This window comes from Spermophilus citellus (assembly GCF_964194105.1).
Source record: "Spermophilus citellus genome assembly, chromosome: 16".
Lineage (NCBI taxonomy): Eukaryota > Metazoa > Chordata > Mammalia > Rodentia > Sciuridae > Spermophilus > Spermophilus citellus.
The window spans coordinates 27,891,563-27,905,437 of NC_138196.1; the positions used below are offsets into that span (position 1 = coordinate 27,891,563).

The window sequence follows — 13,875 nt, forward strand, 5'->3', positions numbered from 1 at the left end:
GTACTTGTTGATTGATTGTATGTCCTCCTCTGAGAAGTGTCTGTTCAGGTCCTTGGCCCATTTGTTATCTTATTGTTTAATTTTTTGAGTTCTTTGTACATTCTGGATATTAGGGCTCTATCTGAGGTGTGGGGGGTAAAAATTTGTTCCCATGATGTAGGCTCTCTATTTACCTCTTTTATTGTTTCTCTTGCTGAGAAAAAACTTTTTAGTTTAAGTAAGTCCCATTTGTTTATTCTTGTTATTAACTCTTGGGCTATGGGTGTCCTATTAAGGAATTTGGAGCCCGACCCCACAATATGTAGATCGGAGCCAACTTTTTCTTCTATCAGACGCAGTGTCTCTGATTTGATATCTAGCTCCTTGATCCATTTTGAGTTAATTTTTGTGGATGGCGAGAGAAAGGGATTCAATTTCATTTTGTTGCATATGGATTTCCAATTTTCCCAGCACCATTTGTTGAAGATGCTATCCTTTCTCCATTGCATGCTTTTAGCCCCTTTATCAAATATAAGATAGTTGTAACTTTGTGGATTAGTCTCTGTGTCCTCTATTCTGTACCATTGGTCCACCTGCCTGTTTTGGTACCAGTACCATGCTGTTTTTGTTACTATTGCTTTGTAGTACAGTTTGACCTCTGGTATCGCTATACCTCATTCTTATAAAATGATCTACTTGTAAAGGTCGAAATGATGTGACTTAAGACATAGAAAAGACATGCAATGAATGGCATTTCATTTTTATTAGAAGTACTATATTAGGAACAAACACAGGGTCAAATGCAATTGTATATAAAAACTCTTTGTTATCTGTAATACACCATCCATAAAATGTGTTGATATGTTTGTGACTGATACCTGTTTTCTGTTGGGTTTTTAATATTAGACGCACCATCTTACTTTCTGGTTCAGATCAGATCTAAGAGCTGTGGGCGAGTTGGTGGGTAGCCAGGAAAGATGATGGCTAACAGAGCTTAGGCAGAGGAGCAGATGTGAAGTGCAGGCGGCTGGTGGTGTAGAAGCTGGGACAGCTGCTCTAGGGATAATATCCAGGGGAGAACGCAATGGGATGAGGGGGCATCCACAGGCAAAAGGAAGTAGACACTTTCTGAGAAGTTGGATATAGAATGCTGCAGTATGACTCAGAAAAGTACAGAGCATTAAAAATGTTCTTTCTTGGTTTGGAATAGGGTAGACTAGAATGAAATTGGCCTGTTATTCAGGAGATGCACTTGGTACAAGAAGGTTGGAAAACAAAATGATGTAAATATTTCAGTAGATAATGTACAGTTTTCTCTCTTGCACCCTCTTTTCTTTCCCCCTCCAGAGAAGAAAACAAATATCCACAAGACTGAAAAGCCTGTCATGCATGTCTGCTGCAGGGATGCCACCATTTACACTCATTTTCCATTATTTAACTATAGTGTAAAGCCTCATGTGTCTTGCTTATTTTTCCTTTTTAAAAATATTTCTGGGTTATATTTTCATCAATGAAACTCACCTTTTTGGCCGTTGTGCTATTTTAATGAGAGGTGGTTAACTAGATTTAGCCATCATTTATTGAACACTTAAAATCAGTCTCTCTAATAAGCTCTATCCAAACATTTTTTTATCATTTAATCTAATATAAACCCTTTAGAAAATAAGCATCATTTCTTTTTTTCTAATCGGGCCAATGAGGTTTAAAGAGGTTAATGTACTTCCTCGGGTTCCTATAGCTAGAATGGAATAGGTTCACGATTCCAAATAGGTTTGTCAACATCCAAAAGCCTTATTTAAACCACTGTGGTAGAAAATAATTCCCCATTTCTTTGTAAGATCAGTACATTATTCTTCTGTGTTCTATTTATAAATGAACAGGTGTTTTCTGTCCTCTTTGTTGAGATTTTTTTTTTCAAAGTAGGAGGAAGGGAAGGAAAAGGCATCCATTGGCCACACATATCATGTGCCATATGTCTTTGCAAATATTTTCTCATGATCCTTAAAATAAAACCCAAAATGAGTGTTTTTATCCCTGTCTTGCAAATGAGGAAACTGTTGAGTTAACTCAAGTTTGCCCAATTTCCCTGATGGCTTATTTACTTCCTATCCATCATATCTATCCAGAAAATAGGTCACCCACAGAACAAGGAAGATGAAGACATGGTATCTGTTCTCAAGAGCCTAATATCTTACTGAAGAAAATATACATACAAATAGAATACAGTAAGTAGATAGACAAGAGTATGTTTAGTGTTGGTTTGGGAACAGTGGGGCCAAACACCAGCCTGAAAGAACAAAGAAGGCATCCATCATACTTATTAGGCCTTGTCTTTTCCAAAACCCCTGCCTTAACAAGATGATAATACCTTACAGAATTAGTGGACTCTGTACACTGAAGGAGTTGTAGGGGTGGTCAAAACCCAGTTGTACCGGGGGAAAAATTATGAAGAACAAAATTAAATTTTGTTTTAATATTAGCCATTGATGGTTGGAAACACCATTATTATTTCAACTGTAATTTTAAAAATTTTCCTTTGGTTCCACAGCAATCCTGAAATGGAACAGAACATAGCAAAGGTTGAATGCAAAGAAAAAAAAAGCCAAAATCCAGTAGTATATCATAATGACCCACTAACTGAAATTCTGGCTAATGCATCTCTCATCTCATTTCTAAGCACTTCTCTGTTTGTCCAAATGGGGTATGACCACTTTCTTCCTGATGTTTCTCTCCCCAGAAGAAGCATCTTATTTAAAAGGTGCATCCTTCCTGAAAATGGAGGTTTTCTTCCTCATGATACTTGAGCTACATGGACACAGAACTCTTAAGGCTTCTTTTTTTTTTAGCCTTGATTAACTTTTCTATATTATGCAAAACTCCAGTAAACGCTCAGTAGTATTATATATCATCTCTTCTCTTTCACTTCTGCACAGGTTTTGTTCTTTGAAGTCTTGTGTTGCTTTTTGAATTCTCACCTAAAAAACTTGAAATTTCCAAGTAAAGGAATTTTCTTTTTTTTAGCTTTTTATTTTTTATTGATTTTTAAAAAAATAAATGACAGTGGAATGCATTATAATTCTTATTACACATATACAGTACAATTTTTTATAATTCGTGTCTTCATATATGTACTTTGGATAATGATGTCCATCACATTTCTGATCAGTGTTTTGAAGCTGATTGCTGTCTGAGATTTAATTTTTGGACGTTACTAGATGTAGCAAGATGCCTAATGCCAGCAATGAGATGTCTAGACTTTATTGTGGTTAGACTTTCAATCCACTGTAGATCAGCTAATGGTGTGGTAAATGTGAAATGGTAAATTTCTGAGGATTTGATTTAACTTAGAGATTTTAAGGGACCTATACATAGTGTTGAGTTTACTTTTATGAAAGCAGTAAATGAATAAAATTACTCATTTTAAAATAAACCAACTTATTTTTATATATTTATCATTTTCTTTAATAATACTGCTTTGCATTATTTCTTTGATTTTCAGGATTTTGAAGAATCAGTCTCAGAGCTTTATTTCTTTACTTTCAATTGCAATTCAGTTATTTTGTCTAAAACCTGGAAGAATTAGTATAGTCAGATTTTAGCATAATGCAATCTATTTGGTTGCTTGGCTGATGATAGTTTCTTTTCTTTTTGGTATTAATTTGCTTCTTTCAAAAATCATCATATGGTAGAAATTATAAAAAAATTCCCACAATTTTCAGTTACATATTAATGATATAAAAATAATTTGTTTAGACCATTTTTCATAATTTATTAAATTTCTAAGTCATTAATTCTATTCAGATTGTTCCTTTTATGAAATAGCTTAAAGTCACTTAGAAATTGAGAGTATTATATATTTAAAGTTATTATAATATCTGCCATTCATCAGGAGACTAGTGATTCAAAAACTCTGTTTTTAGTTAATTTTAATTAAAAACACTTCTACTCAAAATGCTGCTCAATGTCCAAATAATTGCTTACATTGCATATAGTTATTTCTGCTAAGGACAAAATAGCTAAGACCATAAATTATGATGGCGGGCACATGGTTTGCTGACAGAACTATATAAAATATTGTTTTCATCCTCATGTCAGCTCTGGTACATTCATCTCTACATTAATTCCTTGGGGGACCTTGTGTAAGTTATTGTTTTAAAACATCCCCATCACACTGAGCTCTGTCAGCTTACCTTTTCCTCACTGACCATATTACTCCTCTGAAAGAACAGATAGAAACTGAGAGTTATGTCTCAAACAGCACTGGGATCAGCAGTGCCAAAATAATTACAGAGAGTCCAAATATTGATAGTCATGAACCAATTTAGTTTAAATTGGATATTTCATAATTGTACACCTGCAATATTACAAGGTAGTTATAAAAAGTACAGAATTTATTTCTGTAAACATATGCTTATTTTGTATCCCTTACAAGCTGTTTTGTAGATCTCTGATCCAAAAAGTTCATTAGTACCAATGACATGATAACAGAGTAGCTTATACTGTTCAGCAGCTCATTTTACCAGTTTACACTCTATCTATGTATTTATTTATCTATATCTATATAATATAATGTTTCTATGATTATAGGTTTTGACCTTGATTTAGTATCCTTTTCCATTTTAAAATGTTATTGTTTTCCAGGAACACATTAAATAGTAAAGATCTTTTAAATAAGCATTTCTTAAATGGTTGATTTTTTTCTACCAAAATGCCGCAGTCTGGCTACAGCAAAATAACCGGGGGGTGACGAGCAACTTGTGTACATTGATACAGCAGGAGTGGGAGCCGTTTATTGTAGGACAGGAGGGGTATATATATACATTACACACAGCTTATCTTAATTAACATAAACTAGATACAGCAGTCAACCAATAAGGAATCTCCACACTTAATGGCTTGCTGGCATTACTTCACAAACCACTCCCCCTGGTAAAATGCCAGGCGCCATCCTGACTTGTTTACAGACTCTAACATCAAAATATATTCTGAAATTAGAACTTGACTTTTTCTTACTCCCAGCATAGTCTATAGGAAAGGAAATACACAAGGAAACAGTAAGGCATTAATTGATTATACATTTTCTTCTTTTTTGATGTCCCCCAAAGAGAAAATAATTCAGGAGATAGATGACTATATTAGAACAGTTTGGCTCTATTATTTAAAAGTATTTTTAAATTGAAAAATGGCATAATAGCCCCAGTACATTTCAGTCTGTTTTTTTTTCCATTAAATATATTGTTTGAACAAGTACAGAGATTTTGATTAAACTTATTTTTTTAGTATTTTATTTCTCTTAAACACTCTAACAAAATCAAATTAATAAAGAAGGCAGGTGTTGTTATTCTTAGTTGGCGATCTTTTAAATATTTTTGTCAGTTTGTCATTGAAGTATTAGATCCAAAAGAAGTCAACTATATTCAGTACACCTTCTGTATTTTGAAAAAGTGCATGTGTTTGCGTATTCTGTAATAGCTATAATCTATGTATTTAGAGGAAATCTGATTTCAAATAAATTTTAAAGCAACAACTTTAAATGTGACATATTAAATAAGCATCCACTTAATAATAGCAAAATATTTCAAATGACACATGTGTGATTTGGTGCTAACCTGCTTCACCACTTTAGCATGTGTTTGGACAACACTGAGCATCTTCATAGCACAAGGCACTCTGCTGCACACTTCACGGGGTAGGATTCTAAAGATGATAGTTCTTACTCTTAAAAATCTTATATGGAAGAAACAAGACAAGTGAACGAATCCATGAAATACAAGGTAGGGTAGGTAAAGGTCTCAAAAGCAGTATTATACAAGCTAGGGGGCAGAGAATTAAAAAAAAAACATTAAATTTGAAGTTAAGGATTTCTATATAAATATTAACTTTATATTTTATATATATATAAAGCCAAATGCACAATTTTACCCACTTGGTCTGCTATTTTGCTTTCATTTTACTTAGCGTATATTAGTACTGTGATACCTGCCCTACTAAGAGTACTATTCAAAGTATGTAAATATTTCAAAAATTTGTCAACAATTGAAACTACATTTGTGCTTTAAAAATATGATGTATGCATATGTTCTAAATAATGACAACTATTTTAAGCCCCAATATTTTAATTCACAAGGAATATCCTGATAGGTTTTTTGTAGCCATAAATATTCATTATTAATGCACGTATGGTATCTTTCATTCAGTAGTACCAAAATCCAAAACACATGGAGTTGTCTGGCATTGCTCTGTTGCCAAAAATTGTGATGTGACTCTGATGTAACCTGGTTTGTCTGAGTAACTCCAAATGGTTTTTCAGACTCGCTCAGGGCCCATCTGGCTCCTAGGAAGCCTTATGCTAACATGGCTATAATCCCAGACTCTGGTGATAGACTGCCTGGGTTCTTTTTTCTGTTTTCATTTTTTTTTTCTTTTGTAGGGTCTCTCTATGTTGCCTAGCCTGGTCTCAATCTTGTGAGTTCAAATGATCCTCCTGCCTCAACCTCCCAAGTAGCTGGGACTATAGATAATGTGCCATAATATCTGGCTTGAATAGTTTAAAATCCAGACTCCCCTGCTCATTATTTTTGTGATCTGGGTAATTTTTCCTGTTTTTCATCTGTAAAATAATGTACATTATCTCTGAAGGTTGTTATGAGGATATTCTAAAAAATACAGGTAAAAATGAGTTGTTACAGTGTTCAGTAAGCAGTAAGTTCTCAATTACTTGCCATTCAAAAAAAAAAAAAAGAATAGGAGGTATAGGCAGACATAATAAGCTTATTCCTGAAAGCATTCTTCCCACCATATTTCAAAAATTCCTCTCAGGTTTTTATACTTAGTAAAAGTAGATGACATTTTGATCTTACTAAATTTACAAAATTATTTTTAGAGTGTTAACAGAGAATCCAATAATGTGGAATTTTCTGGTATAAAATTATAATGTGTAAGACTTCCCCACCAAGGCATGCAGTAATGTTTTCTAATGCCCCACTACTAAATATTGCTTTCCTGACATATGTGAAGTACAACAATTCTCCAAGTTTGGAGACATATCTAATTTAAGTGCAACTCTCACTATTCCCTGAAAGTCACCAGAATATAAAGGATAACAAATCAAATCCATCCAGCTTATACTGTCTGTCGGCAGAAGGACACAGATGGGCAGCTGTGTCCTCAGCTATACTGCCTGGGTGATTGGTGCCAGTTCCCTGAAGCATTCCAGCTGAGTCTTCACCCACCCTGTATGATATCAAGGGGGTTCTTCTTCACATGCAGGCAATGTGGTAAAACCTCAAGAGATAGAGATTGCTTGAGCATATATGTACACGTACACAGACACAGACACATACACACAGACACACACACATACACACACACACACACAGATGTGTACTTCTTGATTATTTGACTTGGGGCATCAGTAAGACCATGTCAGAGCCAGTCCTTCTCTGTGACCTCTATTTGAATCAGCAGACTGTGATCTCTGCAGAATTTAAGATTAATTATAGCAACAAAAGAACCTCCCTAAAATCTAAAATGTAGACTTGGTCATTAGTTCATTTTGCATGCTGTGAAAACTATATTTGGCATCATTAACAGCTGTCTGCATGAAATGTTCAGCACTAAAATATGATTGGTGAACACTTGGAATTTTATTTCGTGGTATTGCTTGCAATTATGGAGATTTTGATAGATCAATTCCCATCTCATCTAAACCCTGAACTAAGAATTAAAGTGGCCTATAATATGCATGTCCCCTTCTCTTTGAGACCTCACTAATTTCCTTGGTTTTTATTTTTTTTATTCTATGCAGGAAAAGAAATTTCCCTTTTAGTTGATATTTCCCTGAATACACATCATGATCACTTGCCATTTCCTAAGTGATTCAAGCAGCAATCTTATTTTAGAATATTTCCACTGAAACAGGCCCTGGAAGTTCAGTGTTGATTTTAAAAAGAATTCTGATGACCTCTTGACAAACTCTACCTAAATCAGGAGCATGTAAACTTGGCAAAGTGGGGATAGGAGGTTTGCATCCAGAATATATATTTATATTCACCGTGTGGTTGCCTTGTGATTATTATGGCTGTGCTGGTAGCTAAGCAGAGGCAATAGCATGAGCTGTGATAGCATCAGGAATTCTGAATGAACATGGTATGGGAGATAAGTATGGGTAACAGCCAAAGTTAAAAAGAGAAACCCTAAAAGAGAAACTTCTTGGTTTCTAATGAATCCTTCCACCATGGTTATTTTCAGGCAACCAACATGATTTACTAAATGTGGAGTTAAGAAAAGATGCATAGAAAATATCAGTGGGACACCCCTTCCATGAATTCCTCCTCCATGGGTTGTGGGTTAAGTGATTTTTCCTTTCCTTTCCCACCCCCCAAAGGATTTTACACTATGGTAAAATAAATGCCATTCAATTATTGATATGTCACTGCCCTTGATAGAATAAAAATTAAGGCTTTTTCTGGGTTTACCTTTATGATTGTGGCTTTGACCTATATGTGGAAATGCTGAGCTAGAACAACAAAGAGGGAAGTGACCAGAAAGTGTGCTGTTAGGCAAGTAGCTAACTGGATGAGGTAGGAGTAGAAAGTCCAAGTTCTAGTTGATTGCCAATAACTATCTAGGAGATTTTGGACAAATCACTTAATAGCTCAACATTCATCAGTTTTTGAATGATATGAAGGTGAACAAGCAGCTATTTTGCCTTTAGCTTAAGAGAGCTTATAGCTTAATTTCATTAAGCTTAAGAAAACTTATAGCTTAGTAGGAAAGGGGGAAAACAGGTAACAAAAATTAATGAGATGAGAACTAGCATACAGCTTAGGAAACATATAGGAGGAAAGTGGAACCTGATCTTTCAGCATCCGGGAAAGCTTCTGGGAAGAGGCAAGTGTGTACTGAACAAGGGAAAATGGCTATATTTATGTAATATAAAGCTATGTTGTAAGGTCTATAAACATTAGGAACATTTATGTCTTTCTGGTGGAAAATAATGCTTTGAAACCTAATTTGCTATTATTGTAACAATAATTAGACTTTTAAACTAGATTTTCAAATTATCTAAATCTGATGTAGTTATTGGTGTACAATACATTTATTCTACTCACATTTGGTAGAGCTTCTTAATTTTATAGTTTTATATATTTATCAGAATTTGAAAATAGTTGGCTGATATATATATGCAAATATTTTTTGATCTCTAGTACCCCCTCTCTATATATTACTTTTGGGATTCTAATCACTTGTATGCTATTTCTTTATACCTGCACTTTATGTTCTTTTCTAGTTTTTCTCCGTGCTTATATCCAAATATTTTTATCCTGAGTTTTTTCCTTATTCACTAATTCTGTGTCAGTTTTGATACTAAGCCTATTTATTGAGTTTTAAATTTCTGTTATATAATTTCTCAGTCTAAATTTTCTATTTTATTCTTTTTTTATTGATTTCAATTAGCAAGTGAAATTCTCCATTATGTCATCAGTTTTATTAAACACATTAATGAAAATTATCTATTTTAAAATCCAGGTGTAACTGCTGGATTTAAGCTATCTGGTAGTTCCATATCTAGCATCTTTCTTTCTGGGATTTTGATCATTTGATCTTGTGTGTTTGTATGCTTAGTAATTTTGGGTTAGGTATCAGATATTATGTATGGAAAAAATTTAAAGGCTCTAGATGATGACATATTATCTGAGAAAAGATTGTCCCTTCTTCTGAAAGGAATTAAAGTAAGAATAGGGGACGGGGTTGTGGCTCAGCAGTAGTGCACTCACCTAGCATTGTGAGGCCCTGAGTTTGATTCTTAGCACCACATAAAAATAAGTAATAAAATAAAGGTATTGTGTCCAACTACAACTAAAAAATAAATATTTTAAAAAAGTAAGAATAGGATGAGTTTGCTCCAAAAAGACTGAAATGACTCAAAGTATTTCAGTCTTTGTGAGAGCTTCCTTTTTTTGAGTTTACCCTCTTTCCTAGGACATGGTCCTTCACAAGTCTCAGTTGAAAGGCTAGATCTTTTATGGGTCTAAATTCAGTTTTTTGTCTCTGAGTTCCATGATACCTCTACAAGCTGCTGCTTCCTGCTCACCCTCTCTCTGCCCTATACTACTTATGAACAGACAATTGCCTGAAGTCAAATGCAAATCCCTTCTTTCTGGATCTCAATCTGATCTGTCAAGTTGCAGCTGTCTTAATCATTCCCAAATGCCTTTGGACAATATTTTCCCCCTACATTTATAGTTGTTTTTGTTGTATTAATATGATATAAGCTACTCTAGCATAGCTGGAAGCAGAAATCTTGCCACTAAAGGATATTAAACATTGTAATGATGTGGTCTCATTTGCATTTTAGAAAGATTTCTCTGAAAAACAATACCCTAGTCTGTGCCATGAAAGATTTTGATATAAAATGTTCTCTAAGGTCCTATTCAGCTCTACCATTCTACAAGTATTGAGAGTATTAATAGTATGTCAAGCCATTATTTCAAGCTATAAAAGCCTTTTAGTATTAATAATGTTAGAAAAGACCAGAACCTGGTGGAGAAGACCAAGAAGAAGTCTGTCATCTTTGGTGTTTTCTCATGGACCTTTTCACTATTCTTTTCAGCCTCCACAAGTGTCCATTCTTTCTTTCTGGGGCCTGGTATTTGGGCATACACACTGTTTTCCAGGTAGACTGAATACTCTTTTCTCATCTGGTGATACCCCACTCCACACTTTCTTCTGGAGTGTTTAGTACTGTAGAATTAAGATGTACACTCCTTTTTCTAACATATTTTCAAAAGTCCTGATCCCTCCATATGATTATTTCATTAAACAAATTCTCTCTAAATAATAAAAGCTCTTATTTAATATCACATCCCCATAGCAAAGAGTGTGTACATTACAGAGTTTGCAGGATCTGGTTTTGTGACAAAAAATCCAAATGACATTTCTGGCTCTATTGAAGAGGTCTATGTGAGTAGGGGACCTGTTCTGGTATTTTAAAGTTTCTACTTCAAAGTGATATTGATGGCTCAGCCGACATTTACCTTTGGTTCTGGGACTGAGACAAACTAAGAGGATATCGTTGTAGATGACTTAGGACCTTAGGACATAAAGAAAAACACAAGCCCCAAACCAAATGTTGACTGTATTCCTCGGTTTAAATGGAACTATGAATTTTCTTACAGAAACTGCCTTTTTTAAGTTAAAAAGCTTATGTTTCATAATAGAAACAATATTTGTTATACAAAAATGTAAAAATGGAAAAACAAGAAAAGCAACTGTGGTTCTTTCAGTAAATCTGGATAGAATTTTGAAATTTTCAACTTGTGTTTTCTATGCTTTTCTACATTATTAGACTCATTCATAATATAGGCTTTGGAAAATTGCTTTAAAAACTTATTTAAATTACACATATTTTCCACTATTGTAATCTCTGAGTAAGCACTATTTTAATGCTGTGTGTGATAGATATCCAAATAAGAATATATATATATATATATATATATATATATATATATATATATATATTGGATATCTATATATATATATATATATATATACATTAAATTTATATACATCTATAAAATATATTTGCAATACTACTTGTTCTCTTAAAGTATTTAACTACTTCCTTATTGTTGGATTTATTTTGTATCATAAATAATGTTCTATGTATAAAATATTTTCAAAGAAATTTGCCATAAATTGCCAAAAGAAGACATTTAGTTTCCTGTTATCTCATCACTACTTTTGATAACACACATAAATTTTGTTTTCCTATATTTCATTTGCTCCCTTCTTATTATTTGTAAAATGTGTGTATATATCTTATTTGGCATATCATCCCTTCACCACTCCTATTTGTTGATCTTCTCATTGTTATTTATAGGCTTGTCAGGCCTTGTGAGATAGTCATCTCCTATAACCTAAACCTCTTTTGACCTTAGACTACATATTTCATCATTTCCATCTTCTCCTGCAATGCATTCCTCTAGGATCTGCCCATTTCTTGTTTGCTGTCAGTGTGCCTTTAACATTCTATAGCTGACAGGCTGATGGCTTTCCTGGTCAGCAGGATAGATGTATAGACTGGGGAATGAAATAGTGCGTTCAGGTGGAGATTTCTGGCCAGTAGGGGCCTGTGATCAGGCCAATCTTGAGTATCATCAGTGATGTGAGTATCCTAATTTCATAATCAAAAGAAGTGTCATTACTACTCACCAATTGGGAAGTAACCTCAGTTAACTTGTAAAAGAGTTAAAAGTCAAAGAAAAGGTTGAACTTTTTAATTTGCTGATTGCCAAAATGTTTAAAAGATCATTCCTTAATTAACTGGTATTAAAGAAATTCCTTTGATTCTAATAACTCTGAGCCACAATGGGGCCTAGAAAACCTAGCAAGTCAGTACAGTTTCTAGAACCTAGTAGACAGTTTTTCATTACCAAGAATTCCAAGTGTGATACAGTCATTAAGCAAAGTAATTCATAGTATTCTAAATGTTTGTGGCTTTTTTTCCTTTGCCTTATGAACCACTTTGGGTGATTGTTTTGTGATTGTTGTTTTCTAAACAATGCCATCATCGAGGCATAAATACCTAGCTATTCTAAACCCTTAGCATCTGGGAATAGTGAATGTTAGTTAAGGCAATAAGGTTATTTTGACATTTTCAGGCAGAACAACTTAGAAATTGATATCTGTTTTGGAGCCAACTTGCTGTGTGACCTTTTATAATTCCCTCAGCTTTACTGAAATTTATGTTTTCTTAAGTATACAGCCATGATAGCGTGGCTTTTTCCAGGGCATCTTGCTGGCTAATTTGATAAATTGGAATCACACTGTATGAATGAAGAGTCATTTGTGGCAATTGCTCTTTTCCAAACCTTCCGTTGCTTTGAATGCCCTATCTGAATATTAGATTGCTTCTCCAGATGTTCTGGGCTCAGGTTTCCTTCTGGTGAATTTGATTGTTGATTCCTGCCTATGTTTCTCAGGATTTGTATAATTTCTCTGTCTTAGGTAAGGTTTTTATAAATGCTCAATGTTTTAGAGTTTGGATTCGATTCAGATAGGGGATATTTCCAAAGGACTCCTGCTCATCTACTTCCTCCCTGGAGAATGGTGAGAAACAGCTCTCTCTCTTCCTCTGATAGGGTGAGGGCTACTATTGTTTTTTTCTCTCCTAATATATTGAGTATATTGACCTCTCACCTAAACCTTAGGTCAAAGGGAGAAGCAATGATTGTTTTTAATTGGATGATTGCTTCCATATGCTTCCCTTCTGGTAGGATACTATATAAAAGAATGTCCCCACCTCTCATAAGAAAAAAAAAAAGGAACTGAAAAAAGAAGGCCTGTGCATGGCACAAATGTCCAGGCTTGATGACAGACATCCCATAATATGAATTTTAGTCTCTTCCCATACTAACTGTGTGACCTTGGGCAAGCTAACTCATTAGGGCCTCAATATCCTATACTGTGAAATGATTGTGATCATTATTACTAATATAGATAAGAGTCAACCTTTTTATTTGGTTGTGAAAAATCACATAATTGACTCAAGGTGTTTTGACTAGTGTCTGTTATATATTATGTACTTTATAAATATTATCTTAAAAAATAAAAACATTAAAAAACACACAAAGAATGTAGCATCTGTGCCCCAACATGTGGAAGAGTAAACTTACTCTTTTGTGTCTAGGATTTTTAATGACTTACTCCAGAAAGTCACTATGGAGGAGAAGCTATGTCTACCCCCACTGTGGATTTAAGGCACTATTCTGGCAGTCAGGTCTAAGGGTGGCTTCACTGTTGTCACTTACTTGGTAGCTGTAGTGAAAGTGTAGATTCTCTCTGTAATTACTCTCAATAGTTCTGTATGTTTCCTGCAAAGTGGCACTGCTG

The 13,875-nt window shown here is 34.2% G+C and overlaps 1 protein-coding gene across 1 annotated transcript in view; it reads left to right on the forward strand.

Moving 5' to 3' along the window:
• Positions 1-13,875, forward strand: part of NRG1 (neuregulin 1) — a gene marked incomplete at both ends in the record, with an annotated part of 1,011,199 nt that overhangs the window by 248,355 nt on the left and 748,969 nt on the right. The gene's annotated exons all lie outside the window — the stretch shown is intronic.